The sequence below is a fragment of the Puma concolor genome, chromosome A3 (genome assembly GCF_028749965.1).
Source record: "Puma concolor isolate L17-30 chromosome A3, mPumCon1.1.hap2, whole genome shotgun sequence".
Classification (NCBI taxonomy): domain Eukaryota; kingdom Metazoa; phylum Chordata; class Mammalia; order Carnivora; family Felidae; genus Puma; species Puma concolor.
The window spans coordinates 105,014,745-105,030,676 of NC_141669.1; the positions used below are offsets into that span (position 1 = coordinate 105,014,745).

Consider the following 15,932-nt stretch of genomic DNA (forward strand, 5'->3'; position numbering starts at 1 on the left):
CAGGCTACAACATTTTACAAGTCTCCAGGAGATGCATCTTTAAAAGTGTCTGCAAGCGCACAAAATTAATTTTAGACAACTGGTGGAGAATATGAGATTGAGAATGGGAACATGGAAAGCTAGGCAACTTATTGATACTAGGGTAAACAAAAACTGCAAGAAAATAAAAAGAGTACTTCATATACAGCTGAGCTACGGCTAGCATTTATAGTCATGATAACAAACACTGAATCTTGACCTAAACAATATTATGTTTATGACATTATGAGGATGGGAAATATATATGTATTTGTGTATTATATGGTAGGGGCATAGGAGCTAACCTAAGCAAAAGCTCCCTTTAATGCTAAGGGAATGATTAGAAGCAAAGCTTAAAATCGATAAAAAAACAACAAAAACAAAAAAAACAATAACAACAACCACTACCTCAGTAATAATAAAGCAGAAATATAGCAAGGAAGTTTGTGATATGGACCAATTGTTAAGTGCTAAACTTGGCTCCAACATGAAGAGTAAGTTGAAGAAAGCTGCTCTGGAGGAAGGAATGAGGTGAAAAGGATGCCATAACTCATAAGCCTTGTACATGGAACTGTTTGCCTGTTTAAATTGTGTGCACAGAAGTTTTAGAGCAGCACTGTACAACAGAAATAGAATGCAAGCCACAGATGTACTTTCCAATTTTCTAGTAGCAGCAGTTAATAAAAAAGTAAAAGGAAACAGAGGAAATTAATTTTAATAATATTTTTATTTAACTTAAAAATCCAACACATTATCATTTCAGCATGTAATCAATATAAAAATATTTACATTCTTGGTGTTTTAACTAAGTCTTTGAAGTCAGGTGGATATTTTATGTTTACAGCACATTCAGCTGGCCACATGACAAGTGTTTCATACCTGTGGTTAGTGGCTACCATAATAGACAGTGCAGTTTGAGAATGCTTGGGTTTTATAACAAGAGATGCACATATGTCTGTGTCCCAGATTCCCAATCCATAACATAGGGATAGAAATTATCAAAAGGATTAAATAAAATGACATGAAAACTCCCAATGAACTGGGCCCTTAATAAGCGTTAACAATTACTTAGTCAATGGTGATGTTTTAATTTTTTTTCAAAATTTGATAACCTTTGATTCTATTTTTTTTTTAAATGGACAAAAACATCTTTATCCAAACCCAATCACTTTAATTATTCATTTCTATTCTCTGAATGATGTAATACAGGTGATTCTGAAAAATTGTGAAGGACATCCACCTAGTAACTCCAAAAATAAGTTCCTAGAGAATCAGGAACATGTGTTTGAAACAACATTTACAAAGTCATCCTGAAAACTTTAGGTAGATCTTTGTATTATTTAAGACTGATAAACACAAAATCAGTCCCCTTAAATACACTAAATTAAGTTTGAATAACTTCTGCTAAGAATTTAGGGAGTCCCTCACTGGAGGGTACTTAAGGTCTTCAGCTGATAGAGAAAAGGGAAAGAGAGTTTTGTCAGCATGTACCCAACCAAGTTGAAGCATGTGATCGAATTATTTTTTAATTGTACTCTGGTTTTCCCATATGTCCTTCCTTTCCTGAAGGACAGGTAGACCACACTGAAGGCTGCAGCAAGACTTTCAAACCATATCTGCCATTAGATAGATTACAGGCCATGTTACAGTGAAGGTTACATTTTTCAACTCACAATAAGGTTCCAGTATTCTTTTTTAAAATGCTTATTTTTTCTTTTTATTTTTATTAGTAAAGCAAGAGTAGCTGAATTTTTCTAAGGACTGGATTCTTCAAAAAGTATCATTGAAGTCCCATCTCAAAAATATGATCTGTAGGAATCTAGGACTGAAAAGTATATATTTTTGTATAAAATAATATGGTCTGCTAATGTAAAAATAGGCCACACGTAAAAGGAACTACATAATACATTTTGCATATATATTTTTCTTAATTCCCTTCACCTATTTCATATTTTTACCTTTTGCATATTTTCAATTCATTTTTTAATATGATATAGCATTCTTCCTCTCAGTGTATATAATTTTTTTCATTTCTTTCCACAATGTTTGGAGGCTCCAAAAGTCACAACTTTAGGACTAAGAGAGACCTTACGAACGATCTACCCAGCCCTGCCATCTATTCCCCTAACAAATATACTTGTGAGATGAGGCCAGGGTCTCACAGCTGAGGGTCAAGGGCGAGAGAAGAGACTTGTCAACTCAGCCAAGGGCAAACTAACACCATCTGTCATCTGCAGAACTGCCAAGGTCAATTGCTAACTGGACTGTTAGCCCACCACCACCACCACCCCCCACCACCACCACATTCCCAAACCTCCATTGCCCACAAAGGCAAAAAAAAATCCCAACAGAGTATGACTTCAAATAGAGCTACATGAGTAGTGGTTCTCTCCTGCTAATGGAAGAAAGGAAGGAAGTTTATGGGTAAGGAAATGTGGTCTGAATTAAATTTACCATTGTGCTATGTAACATGGCATATATCTTCATAAACAAAAAATAAAGTTCATCAACATAAAGCCCATAACACATCTGGATAGCCAAGTGCACAGACATTGAGCCTGCATATCCGCTGAAGTCATTTCAGATAATGAAGATGTATTTCTTTTGTTTCATTATCATTAGAGACAAGTGCTAGAAATGAACTAAACGGTGAACTGAAGCAGTCTGCTAATTCCCAAATATGGTAAAAGCACACTTATCATCCTGGTAGAAACAGGTTCTTAAAGGTGAACAGCCCTCAGAGCACTGCCTGACACTAGAGGGCGCTCAAGAAATGTCTACTGAATGAAGAAATACTCCAGATAATGGGAGCTAAGTCATTTATGCACCCAACCATTTTATTTTTGCTGTTTTTAGAGAAATTTTCCAAAGAGTATATTGAATCTTTATGACTTGCATAAAAAAAATGCCACATATTGATTATTTTTTTGATATTCAGAAGATAGTTACCACCTATCATCACACTGGGCAATAGCCGTATTAATGCCCCTCTGAGCTGCTACTCAACAATGGAGCCAGTGAAGTTTCTGGCAGATCTAGGCTTTCCTTGAGCTGTCAGAGTGCCTGTCTTCCAAGGCTACCTTTCCCCCTCAGTTCTGCAACTTAATCAGATAAGGCTAGAAACTTAAGGAACCAAGTTTGTCAGGTTAATGGGATATTTTCCAAGCCTCTCTTACATGGATTTGCATGGACTTCAGTGTGAAGGTAACAAAATGGCTGCTGCCTTAACTATAAGATTTCTGAAATGATGAAATGGTTGAGTCATGATACACAGGACTGTACCCTCTGGGTTTGAGCCTCAGCATTTCATTCTTTCTGCCTCAGTAGGACGAGGCTGTTACACAGGTAGACTCATGTCTCTTCATTTCAAAACCTTTGCTTTGTAATCCAAAATCCAACAGCAGTTCAAGGAACAAATAATACCAGTTTACAAATTCAAGAAGAAGAGGGAAGCTGCTCCCCTCCACAACTCATTTTATGAAGTCCTGACAGCAAAGCCCGACAAGGGAAGTATAAGAAATGAAAATCACAGCCAATTCTACACCTGAACATAGAGGCAAGAAACCTGAATAGAAGCAACTGAATCTAACATATGAAAACTACACCAGAACCAAGTGAAGTTTATCAGAAGAGTGCAAGGTCGGTTTAACACTAGAAAAATCACCATAATAAAAAATTAATGTAGGAAAAAAAACCAACACAAGGTCATTTTAATAGGAGTAGGAAAAAATAAAGAACAGTAGAAATCTGAGAAAAGAAATGTCTTAATAATAGGAGCACATGGGCAGCTCAGTCAGAAGAGCAGGCAACTCTTGATTGCAGGATCATGAGTTTCAGCCCCACATTGGGTATAGAGATTACTAAAATTAAATAAATAAATAAACTGGGGCACCTGGATGGCTCAGTCAGTAAAGCATCCGACTTCGGCTCAGGTCACGACCTCATGGTCCATCAGTTTGAGCCCTGCATCAGGCTATGTGCTGACAGATCAGAGCCTGCAGTGGATTCTGTGTCTCCTTCTCTCTCTACCCCTGCCCTGCTCATGCTCTGTCTCTGTCTCTCTTTGTCTCTCTCTCAAAAATAAATAAACATCAAAATTTTTTAAAAAATTAAATATTTAAATAAACTTTTTTAAAAGTTCTTAATCATATGAAAGCATCTACAAAAAATGTAGCAAACATGCTTCATAATAAATCATTAAAAGCAATTTCTTTAAAATAGGTAGAAAATATAGATTTCATACTACTTGGCAATGAGAAAGAATGAAATCATGCCATTTGCAGCAACATGGATGGAAATGGAAGGTATTATGCTGAGTGAAATCAGTCAGAGAAGGACAGATATCATATGTTTTCACTCATATGTGGATCTTGAGTAACTTAACAGAAGACCATGGGGGGAAGGGAAGAGCAAAAAAATAGTTACAAACAGGGAGGGAGGCAAACCACAAGAGACTCTTAAATACAGAGAACAAACTGAGAGTGGATGGGGGGTGGGGGAGAGGAGAAAGTAGGTGATGGGCATTGAGGGATGAGCACTGGGTGTTGTATGTAAGCCAATATGACAATAAATTATATTTAAAAAAGAAAAAAGAAAAAAGAAAAAAAATGTAGATTTCAAAATATCTTTTAGGAGCACCTAGGTTGGCTCAGTCAGTGGAACGTCCCACTCTTATTTTGGCTCAGGTATGATCCCAGGGGGTCATAGGATCAAGCCCTACATCGGGCCTGTGCTGAGCACAGAGCCTGCTTAAGTTTCTCTCTTTCTCTCTCTCTCTCCCTGCTCCTCTCCCCATCTCAGCCTCTCTCTCTAAAAAATTTTTTAAAAAGTAAAAAAAAATATCTTTTAAACTAGCATCCCACAAATATAAAATATCTAGGAATACATTTAATAGGAAACGTGTAAGGCCTCATCAAATTGCCCTTCCAACTTATTACAGTTCTAAGCACAATCCTGAATAGGGAATCTGAGAAAGAGCAAAGAGGACTAAGATACTTGGAGGAGAGAAAAGAAGAAAAAACAAAGGAGGGAGTTTGTCTAACTAGATACAGCGAAATTGCAATACTACAGCAAATAAAATAATCTGTACTGGCAAAAGGGTAAACAGGCCAAAGGGACAGACCACACAGACTAGAAGGAAACAAACCCACCCACCATCTATGGATGATAGAAGCGGCACTGCACATCAGTGGGAAATAGATCATTCACTCAATAAAATGTGGTTGAACAACTGTTTATCCATTTGAAAAAAGATGAAATTGGCACACTATTTCACACAACACACAGAAATCAATTACAGATGGACTAAAAACTCAAATGTAGAAAACCAGAACCTCTTACAAAAGTTTTCAAGAACTCAAAGTAAAGAAGTTGGTTTTTGTTTTTGTTTTGTTTGTTTTAAATTTACTTATTTATTTATTTGGGGAGGGGAAAAGCAGAGAGAGAGGGAGAGAGAGAATCCCAAGCAGGCTCCATATAGTCCACACACAGCTTGACATGGGGCTCGATGTTACAAACTGGGAGATCATGACCTGAATCAAAATCCAGAGTCAGACACTTAACTAACTGAGCCACCCAGGCACCCCTATAGGAGGAGTTTTTTAACTGGACACAACAAGTACAAACCATAAAGGAAAAAAAAATGGTAAATCTAGCCATATTAAAATTAAAACTTCCCTACAGCCTGATGAAAATAGTTGCAATTCACAAATCCAACAACTCTTATAAGTAGAACATATAAAGAACTCTCAAAACTTACAAGTAAAAAAACACAATGTAGTCAGAAAATGGGCAAAAGACATGAACAGATATCTCACCAAAGAGGATATACAGATGGCAAATAAGTACGTGAAAAGATGTTCAACATCATCAGCCATCAGAGAAATGAAAATAAAACCCCAATAAGGTATCACCATATACCTACCAAAATGCCAAATAAAATATCAACACCAAATGTTGATGAAGATACAGAGAAAATGTATCTCTCATACACTGCCAGTAGGACTGTAAAAGTGGTACAGCCACAATGGAGAAGAGATAGGTTTCTTATAATACTAAATATGCACTTACCATATGACACAAAACCACTCCTAGGAATCTATCCCCAGAGAAATGAAACCTAGGCTCACATAAAAATCTGTATACAGAAGTTTAAAAGCTGTGGTTTAGTGTAAAATAAAAATACTAGGAAGACTAAAAAAAAAAATCTGTATACAAATGTTCGCAGCAAACTTTATTCATAATAACCCAAAACTAGAAACAACCCAGATGTCCTTCAATGGGTGAATGGTTAAACAGACTGTGGTCTAGCTATACCATGAGATATTAGTCAGCAATAAAACAGAATGAACTGTTGATACAGGTAACAACTTGGATGGATCTCAGGGAATTATGCTGAGTGAAAAAAAAAAAGACAACCTGAAAAGGTTGTTTCATGTATGACTCCATTTATATAACATCCTTGAGATAACAAAATTATATAAAATTATATAGACATTTCACTCCTATAAAAAAATTATAGAAGTGAAAAACAGATTAGAGGTTGCCAGGGATTAAGGATGTGGAAGGAGTATGTGGTTTTATATGAAGAGGTAGCAGGAAGGAGCCAACGGCAATGGAGTTCTGTACCTTGATTGTGGTGTTGGTTACATGAACAGATGTGACAAAATGGCACAGAACTAAAGAAATACATGTAAAACTGCTTAAATGTAAGAACTCTGCATTGTACCAATGTCAATTCTCTGGCTTTAATGTTTGCCAGGGTACACAGGACCCCCCCCCCATCTTTTCTGCCTGTGAATCTATAATTATTTCGAAATAAAAATCTTGCAAAAATTAAAACTTCTGTTCATCAAAATACACCATAAAGACATGGGGGGGGTGACAAACTGGGACAAGATATTTACAAGACACATAATCATCAAAAGACAACAATCCGAAATTAAACAATCCAATAGAAAAACAGGGAAAGGGACACTCAGAGCAAGGTGTTCCTGTCTTCCAGCCAAATCTGCAGGTCCAACAAGGTAGTGGGAAACAGAGGTGAAAGAGTTTCCTGATCCCTTCTATTATTTATACCTTCACAATCACTGTGCGACAACCAATCATGACTCTTACCTCCTTTGGGGAGTTGGGGGGGGGGGGGGTGGGTGTGTCTCTCAGTATTCTTTCACAGAAGCTGAGAAGCATCAAGTCTAAATGCAAAAAGACCATTTACCAGGGAAGCTGGGGAAAGCACACACTCTGCTCTTTTCTCTGACTGGAGGCAAAGAGCCCATCATCTGGGAAGAACAGATGACAGTCAAAGGCGGAGCCGTCTGCCTCCCACAAGAAGGAAAAATCACGACTTGGTGATGCCAGGAAGTCCCAGACCCCAAAGAGCTGGTTATCCTGAAGGTCGCCACAACCGCAGCCTTTTAAAGTACCTCCTGTTTCCCTCTTTATACTTCTCCATCCCCGAAGCCATCACTAGAGGTAACTGAGCAGAACTGTGTGCTGGCATCTCCCACACTGTCACCGGCCCTCTGCCCACCCCTCTATCCCACGGCTCAGGCAACTTCACAGCTTCAGTGGCCCCACACAGCCAACTCCATCATGTGTCCTTGAACATGCAGCTCCAGCCCTCCCCACCTTCACCCACACAGGCAGTCCTAGAGGAGTTATCTTCTGAAACCCAACTCAGACATCACCTGCTCCTTGGAGGCCTCCACAAATCTCCAGAATGAATCACTCTCTTTTTGAGCCACATCTGCACCTTACACCACCATTACTCTCACACTTAGCTCAGCGAATTACACATAACTCTGATCCTCAGTCTGTCTCCTCCGCCTGACCAAAAGTGTCCTGAGGACAAGGTCCAACCCTGTCTTCTTTGATACCTGGTGCAGGGCACAGGTATACATCAAAAGTGTGCTGACTTGAGCCTATTGACGTTACTAAATAAGGGCTACAGACTGTTAATTATTTTTCTAGATTTATACCTATTTATCTAACGCATCCTTACTGTCCCCAAATCCCAAATCCCACATTAAGCCTTTTTAAAAGGAGGTCAAAGCACTATGGACCTATTTCAATACATAAATAAGACTTAAGTTGAATGTATCACCAGCCTCAGTTGAAAACCTTGTAATACACATGAACTTGTAAAAAGAAGATCAAAATGTTTCCTCTTGAAAATAATGGGCAACAGATCAGAGGTATTGTTGAAGTTTAGGCCATAAATGTGAGTTTTTCACTGCATGATTTTTTTTTTTGTTTTTAAAATACTGACATTCTAACAAGCACTTGAATGGAAAAGATATTATCAGCCTCTATATTCATTCAATTTTAAATCTGGAACATAGTGAGGTTTTTCTAGACTTGCTTTACTGATATTAAAAACTAAATGTGCGCATGCACACACACACACACACACACACACACACAGCAAGTATGCATTTTAAAAAAGTACTTTCCTAGGTCCTTAAAGTTGCCTTCAAGAGTGAGCAACAAGTTCAGTGCCTACGGTTTAAAGCATAATGTTAAAAAGTCTTGCTATCAGAGCTTCCAGTTAAAGTCCAAGTTCAGTGGAATTTTTAATTTAATTTGCCTGATTTTAAGAACTTCAGGACAATACCCAACAAGATCAATTTTCTGAATATCTGAAAACAATTTACGTGAGTATGCCAAGAAGTTAATGTATATTATAAATCTTACAAATAACATCCTCTATTCTGCATTCTTGAGCCCACTTTCCCGGGCCTGAGAATAGGCATTCTTTTCAAAAGAAGAGACTTTGAAAGAGCATGACCCCTCCAAAAATATGTGTGCGTAAATGTCTTTCACAGAGAGGGAAAGATTCTAAGATCCTTAAGAAAATTTGGAGGGAATGGAAATAGATTAAACATTATCACATGATTGTCCTGTCATTTAAATACAAAGCAGAGATAAACGCTAATAAAGAAAGTCAGTGACCTTCTAGATTATTCTGTGGGAAAATCCAAGGCATTCTGAAATTCACATTTGTCTTCCTTTCAGAATTGCTGGCCTGTGTCATAAACCAAAGCAACTACTCCAGATTAAGAAGACTAGAAATTAATTTTAGGTTTCTAATCTCTGGATTTCAAGTTTTATCAAGAAAATTATTATACTTCCTTTTTTCATCTTACCAAGATTTCACTAACTAGGGGAGCAGAAACAGAAAACAAAGGCCCTAGAACTCCTGAAGTTGGAATGCACACACACACACACACACACACACACACACACACACACACAGCAAAAACCAGTATCAAGGAAAAATCACAAACTTTAACAAAATACCACGGAAAACTGACAAATGAACAAAGATGCTGCTGGTGACCACTCAGATAAAGCTTAAGGAGGCGACCTCAGTGTAAGAAAGAATCAGCTTTTCCTATTACTCAAATGGTCATTTTGAATTCCAAAATCAGCTTGTAAAAAAAGGAAAACAAAACAAAAACCCAGGGAAGCTCCAACAGTGAAAAGTGGATAATACAAGTGACAAAAACATAAGGGCTTTTTTTCTTTTTGTCTTTAAATGTAGGTCAAATATTGAAATCCTCTACCAAAAATAATTCCACAGAACAGTCCTACCTTTCAGTCACTCTACATCCTTAATCCAGATCCATGATCTGGGCCCCTCATATCCTGCTATGCCCATAGAAAATCCTCACTGGGCCCGGCATGGAATGCTTCATTAATAGGAAAGATCTAATTTTTATTTAATACTTTGTCAGAAAGACACAGGCACCTGTCCATGGAGGCAGACATGGTCTTCAGGTTCTAGTAAAACAGACATGCAGTCAAATCCTGCCTCTTCAAGTGATCTCAGACAAGCTACTCAATTCTTCTGTCTCCCGTTTTCTTATCTATGAAGTGGGATAATAATGAGTATCTATCTCCAGGGGTCCTATGAAGATTCCATAAGATCTGATATGTAGTATTTGGCAATTCCTTGCTCAGTCTCTGTTAACCATAATCATTATAAACATTGCAGGGCACAGACAGACAGGTCCTGATCAATCCACTTCATAGCCCAAGCCCCACTCTGATTACAACTGTTTTCCAGCACCTTCACAATACAAAATAACTTCCATAATCATTAACATAATTGTCTTAAAATCTAATATTTTTGACGTGAAAACTATAGAGATGGAGTACAGATCTTTAGTTGCTATTTGGAGGGAGAGTTACTACAAGGGAGTAGCAGGAGGGAATTTGGGGGGGGGTGGTGACGGAACTGTCCAGCAGTCTGACTGACACAGTGGTTATAAAACTCAGTGCACTGGTCAAAATTCATGAAAGTGTATACCAAAAAGAATGAATTTTACCATATGCAAATATAAAATATTTTTTTAAATTGCAAAACAAAAAATTCTAACTAGAGAAATAAAAATAGTGACACAAATGAAATTAAATGTCCGAGACATCATAACAGCAATATTCTATATATTATCCTATAACTAACCTAAGTCAAATCCAATTTTAGTTACCAGCTCTGATTTATTCAAGCACAAAATGTCAATATTAATCAGGAGGCACTGCTTGTCTATAACAGAAGCAAAGACTTTTTTTTAAAAATATTTATTTATTTATTTTGAGACAGAGCACAAGCAGAGGGGGTACAGAGAGAAAGGGGGAGAGAGAGAATCCCAAGCAGGCTCCGTGCTTAGTGCTGAGCCCACAAACCATGAGATCATGACCTGAGCCAAAATCAAGAGTCGGAGGCTTAACTGACTGAGCCACCGAGGCACCCCAGAAGCAGACTTTAGAAATGTACCTACACCAACACTAAATGAGTGGTATTCTCCATTTACATTTCTACTTTGTTGCCTAATGAGTAGGTTCTTAGTATGCACCCGTTATCGTTTTCAATCTCCAAAAGATAATATACAAGTAGTAGGTTTTAAAGATTTAACACAGCTTAAAATGTTTAGGCATGTACACATCAAGAGATACAATAACTAAAAAGTCAATACATGCATTTTGTATTTTAAAAAAGCAAATTTTCAGTCAGAAAACATTCACCCATAAACTACCAAACACACAGGTAACACCTCCCAATACATACACATTTACACATTTTACCAGTTACCTCCTGGTTTCAGTATACACAGAAGGCATGGCCACCAAATAATTAGACTTTTTTTTTCCAATTCAAATAAGCTAGAGAGGAACAAAGCAATGTGAAAAGGAGTACTGTGAAAATAAAAACCTAAATGCCCTTCAACTGTTAAATGTGTAAACCAATTACGGTACATCTAGCAAGATACTACCTAGCAATTAAAAAGAAATGAATTATTGATACTTGCAACAAAGAAGACTCTAAATCATGAAAAGTAACCAGACACTCCCATAACTCCCACCAAAAAAGATCATGTACTATACGATTCCTTTTAGATAAACTACAAAATGCAAAGTTATCTATAGTAACAGAGAACGGATGAGTGGTTGCCTGACAGAAAGTTACCAGAAGGATTATAAAACAGCAAAAGGAAATTCGGGGGAATGATGGATATATTCATTACCTTGACTATGGTGATGGTTTGACCAGTATATACATGTCAAGCGTATCAAACTATATACTTTATATATGTGCAGTTTACTGTATGACAATTACAGATATAACATGGTGATATTCCTCGTTCAGCCCCACACCAACACAAAAAAGTGATTATCACAATGAAACAAGTCATATAAATTTTTGGTTCCCCAGTGCATGTAAGACTGATATTTAAACTATACTATTCTATTAAGTGTGTCACAGCATTATACCTAAAAAAAACAATGTACATTAAAAACAATGTAAATTAAATAAGACTTTATTACTAAAAAATGCTAACGATCACCTGAGCTTTCAGCAGTTGAAATCACTGATCACAAAGTACCATAACAAATATAATGAAAACGTTTGAAATATTGTGAGAATTATCAAAATGTGACATAAAGACATGAGGCAAACAAATGCTGTTAGAAAAATAGCACCAATAGACTTGCACAGTGCAGGGTTGCACTGAACCTTCAATTTGTAAAAAACACAGTATCTGCAAAGCACATTAAAGATATGCCTATATTTCTCAATAAGGCTGTTGAAAAAGAAAAAGACCATTAAAAAAAAAATTCATATTCCTAGTACATTCTGTTTAGATCACCACCATCTCTTCCAAACAGGTGAATATCCAAAAGTCATGGAACTTTTTCCCTTAGTGATTTCCATGCATGAACAAAACCTTAATAACCTAAGATTTAATAAATAACAACGGTTAATATCCACATAGCTGTGATCACGTGCCAGACATTGTTTTAAGCACTTTTCTGATACTAACGTATCTAACTCTCACTTCAACCCTAGTTTACAGATGAGAAGCCTGAAGCAGAATGTTAAGTAATCTGCTCAAGGTCACACAGCTAGTAGCTGGTGGAAGAGCTAGGATTTGAACCCTGGGGTGTGACTCTGAAGGTCACTTTTAAGTTCATTTCCTTGCCCCCTATGCTCTACTGGCACACACAAGACACCATATGTGAAAATCAAAAGCAATACATATTGCACTTAAAGAATACTTCCATACACACAGAAGTATTTGCTACATTTTGAAAACTCCCAGGAGGCTAAATAAAAAACAACACATTGGAGCACCTGGGTAGCTCAGTCTGTTGAGCACTGACTCTTTTATTGTGGCTCAGGTCCTGATCGCGTCAGGGTGCGCTCTGAGCTTGGAGCCTGCTTAAGATTCTTTAACCCTCTCCCTTCCTTATGCGCTCTGATAAAAAAAAAAAAAAATTAAACAAATAAATAAAAATATTTTTTTTAAACCTTCATTCTTTTCCCAATTAACAGGTGGAAAAAGGACAAGCCAGAAAGACTGGACAACTTGCTAAGCACACAGAATAAATGATAAGTTGACTGGTTCTTGGGAAGCTGGTTCACCACATTTCCAGTCCAATTCTCTCCAATGCCTTCAAAGTCCTATTAATTTAAGTAAATCTATCTGGGAGACAAAAATCTAAATACAGCATGTGAAAAATATAAAAGTAATTTGCTGTTTTCTCAAACACCTTATTGGTTCCTAAATTCCATCCACAGGGTCTAATATTCTGCAGATAGTGGCCTACAGTCTTTTTTTTTTTTTTTTTTTTTTTTAATGCTGTCCCCACCCCATCTTCCAAGTGATTTTCAGGAGCAGCTAGGATTGAGAATTCCTGAGACAAATGAGATTTAGATTTCTCATTGAAAAGACAGAAGAGTGGGGCGCCTGGGTGGCGCAGTCGGTTAAGCGTCCGACTTCAGCCAGGTCACGATCTCGCGGTCCGTGAGTTGGAGCCCCGCGTCAGGCTCTGGGCTGATGGCTCAGAGCCTGGAGCCTGTTTCCGATTCTGTGTCTCCCTCTCTCTCTGCCCCTCCCCCGTTCATGCTCTGTCTCTCTCTGTCCCAAAAAAAATAAATAAACGTTAAAAAAAAAATTTTTATAAAAAAAAAGAAAAGACAGAAGAGAGCAAGATGCCACAAAAACTGGTCAAGCATGGCCCAGGGTTTTCCAAATCAATACTGAACTACTGAACACATGCAGGCTTTTGAATTCAACTTCTAATAAATTAAAAGTAAAAATATGCAGAGGAAAAATGTGCACACAGGTGTTGCCATGGCAACAGTTACATAATATACCAGAATGACAAATTCTCAGCTTTTTAGAATGCTAAATTGGCATTCGGACATCAAACTGATAACTAAAAGCAAAGGAAAATATGTCACATATCCGATGCATGTAAAACACGGAATAAACTAACAATACACTGTGAACTGTTTAAGAACCATAGGTTTTCAAGAGACAGTCTATAGTTGATGCCCCGAATTAATGCTCCTTGAACTTTAAGGTGCACTCCCTAGAAAAGATTCTGAGTCAGTGGGTCTTGGGATGGAGTCTGAAACTAACGTTTCTGAGAGGCTCCCAGGTGATGAGAGTCAGTATACTACACTTTGAGCAAGACCCTAAACCTTGAATATTGATCATCAAATTAGCCAACTGGTCTTCAAATATGGGGGTGTCTAGGTCCCAAGAAACAAGTGTCAATACAATTTACCCCTAGTATGGAAAAAACAAACAAACGTGAGGATACTGAGAAAGAAGCCAGGGGATACTTGTTGTCAGTCTTGTGGCTCAAGAACCATAGAATATTGTGACTTGCTGCAACCTAGTAGCTGTCGAGGTCAGTTGGAATGTAAATTCCATGAGAGAGAGGGGTTGTTTGTTTGGTTTACCGCAGAATCTTGATGGTCTAGCACACATTAGGTACTCAATAAATCCAATGAATAAATGAACGGGCAGTATATACAAACACAATCCGTATTTATGTCACAACCTAAAAATGTCTGAGACTGTATTTGTATAAATCGTGGTCGGCAGCCATAGTTTGATACAAATACCTGGCCCATTCACTGATTTTGTCCTAAAGAAAAAACCAAAAAATTACCCAGAGTAATACTTTCACTTTCAAGCCCAGGTTTCTTGCACCCTCTGTTAACAACTCTTTAGCACTTTGAAAAAAACGAGAAAAAGGTGGAAGCACAGGAAAAAGAATTCAGAAAAGGCTCAAAAATCAAAGGAAAAAAAAAAACAGAGGGGGAGAGGAGATGGGCAAATAGTTCAGTGCAAGTGAAGGACCATCTCAGGTTGTCAGGAGTTCCATGTTCTTACCTATGATGGTGGCAGGGTTTGGGTTCGGGCTTTTATTAGTTTTGTTACTGTCCAGGGTCACTGGTGGAGAAGTACTTGGCTGAGCAAACTTAGACTACACAGGCAGCAGGCTCTGAAGCCCACCTTCAGGTGCTTTGGGGATTCAACCTTCGGCCTTACTTCCCCTTTCCCAGGGTCTCCCCGCGCGTTGGGGGGTGGGGGTGGGGAGGGGAAGCTGCCGCTGCCCAAACACAAGATGATTTGGGCAGCCTCACTGTCGCCTTGAAGCCATAACCAGGAGTTAAGATGGCTGCGACACACTGGGTGAGGGGCCTGAATAGCGAGAAGGATCTGCCCGAAAGAAAAATGGCCACCGTTCATTTCTCAAGGACAGCCCAAAACAAAAATGGCGACCAAGGCTGGCTATTCAGAGACTAGGAACGCAGTGAATATGATTGGCAGGTAACGAATCTCCATTACCCATAGTGCTAGACCGCAGAGGTAATCGAGAGAAAAAGAAAACCCAACTTTTTTCTGGTACAGAGCTTCTTGATACCGGAGTTACTAACACAAGAATTACATTATAAAAACGGTTGGAAAGTAAAGGTGGCTTTCACAATACCAGATAAACTCTAAAATAGCGATTAACATAATTCCCTCCATAATTATTTTGAATGCTACAAGAGAATGAAAGTTTTGTCCTCCAACTAAGAAACAGGATGGGGAGAGAGCGCCAAAATTATCCACTTTGAGGACAGCAAGTGTTGGCGGACTCCTAATCTCCCCGTAGACCTCCCCCTACAAAGAGCTGAGGGCAAAAGCTTTGTGATGTGGCCCGCTCGCACTGCGCATGTCCACTTTCCAGTGCGATGCGGGGAAGTGGTGGTAGTCCAATCCTTTTTTCCTGGTTTTGAAGGCACACGTAAAAAGGCGGCGAGGAACCGGCGCTGAAAAGGAACCGCGCCTTGTGATTGGTCAAGTCTGGGAGGACGGAAGACTACCGCGAACTATTGACTACTGTGTGATTCATTCAATAAATGTCTCCTAAACGCGGGCCATGAGGCAGATACTGTGCCCTAACAAGTCCATTTGATGCTAAATTCTTTGGTTTCAACACATTTGCTGAGACTGATGCTAAATAAGCTCCGCCCCCTGGCCCTTTTCGGTCTGGGCCAAAAGCTTTCAGGGCTGAGACCCTCGCTAAAACCCGGAGAAGCGGATTTTGAGCAGCGCACGCGCCAA

General features: G+C 38.5%; 1 protein-coding gene across 1 annotated transcript in view; it reads right to left on the reverse strand.

Moving 5' to 3' along the window:
* SLX4IP (SLX4 interacting protein) overlaps positions 1–14,923 on the reverse strand; it is a 178,828-nt gene extending 163,905 nt beyond the window's left edge. The window contains exon 1 of the mRNA XM_086701680.1: positions 14,712–14,923. The gene's annotated coding sequence lies outside the window, so the exon portion shown is untranslated. The remainder of the gene's footprint in view (positions 1–14,711) is intronic.
* Between the last annotated feature and the right edge of the window lie 1,009 nt (positions 14,924–15,932).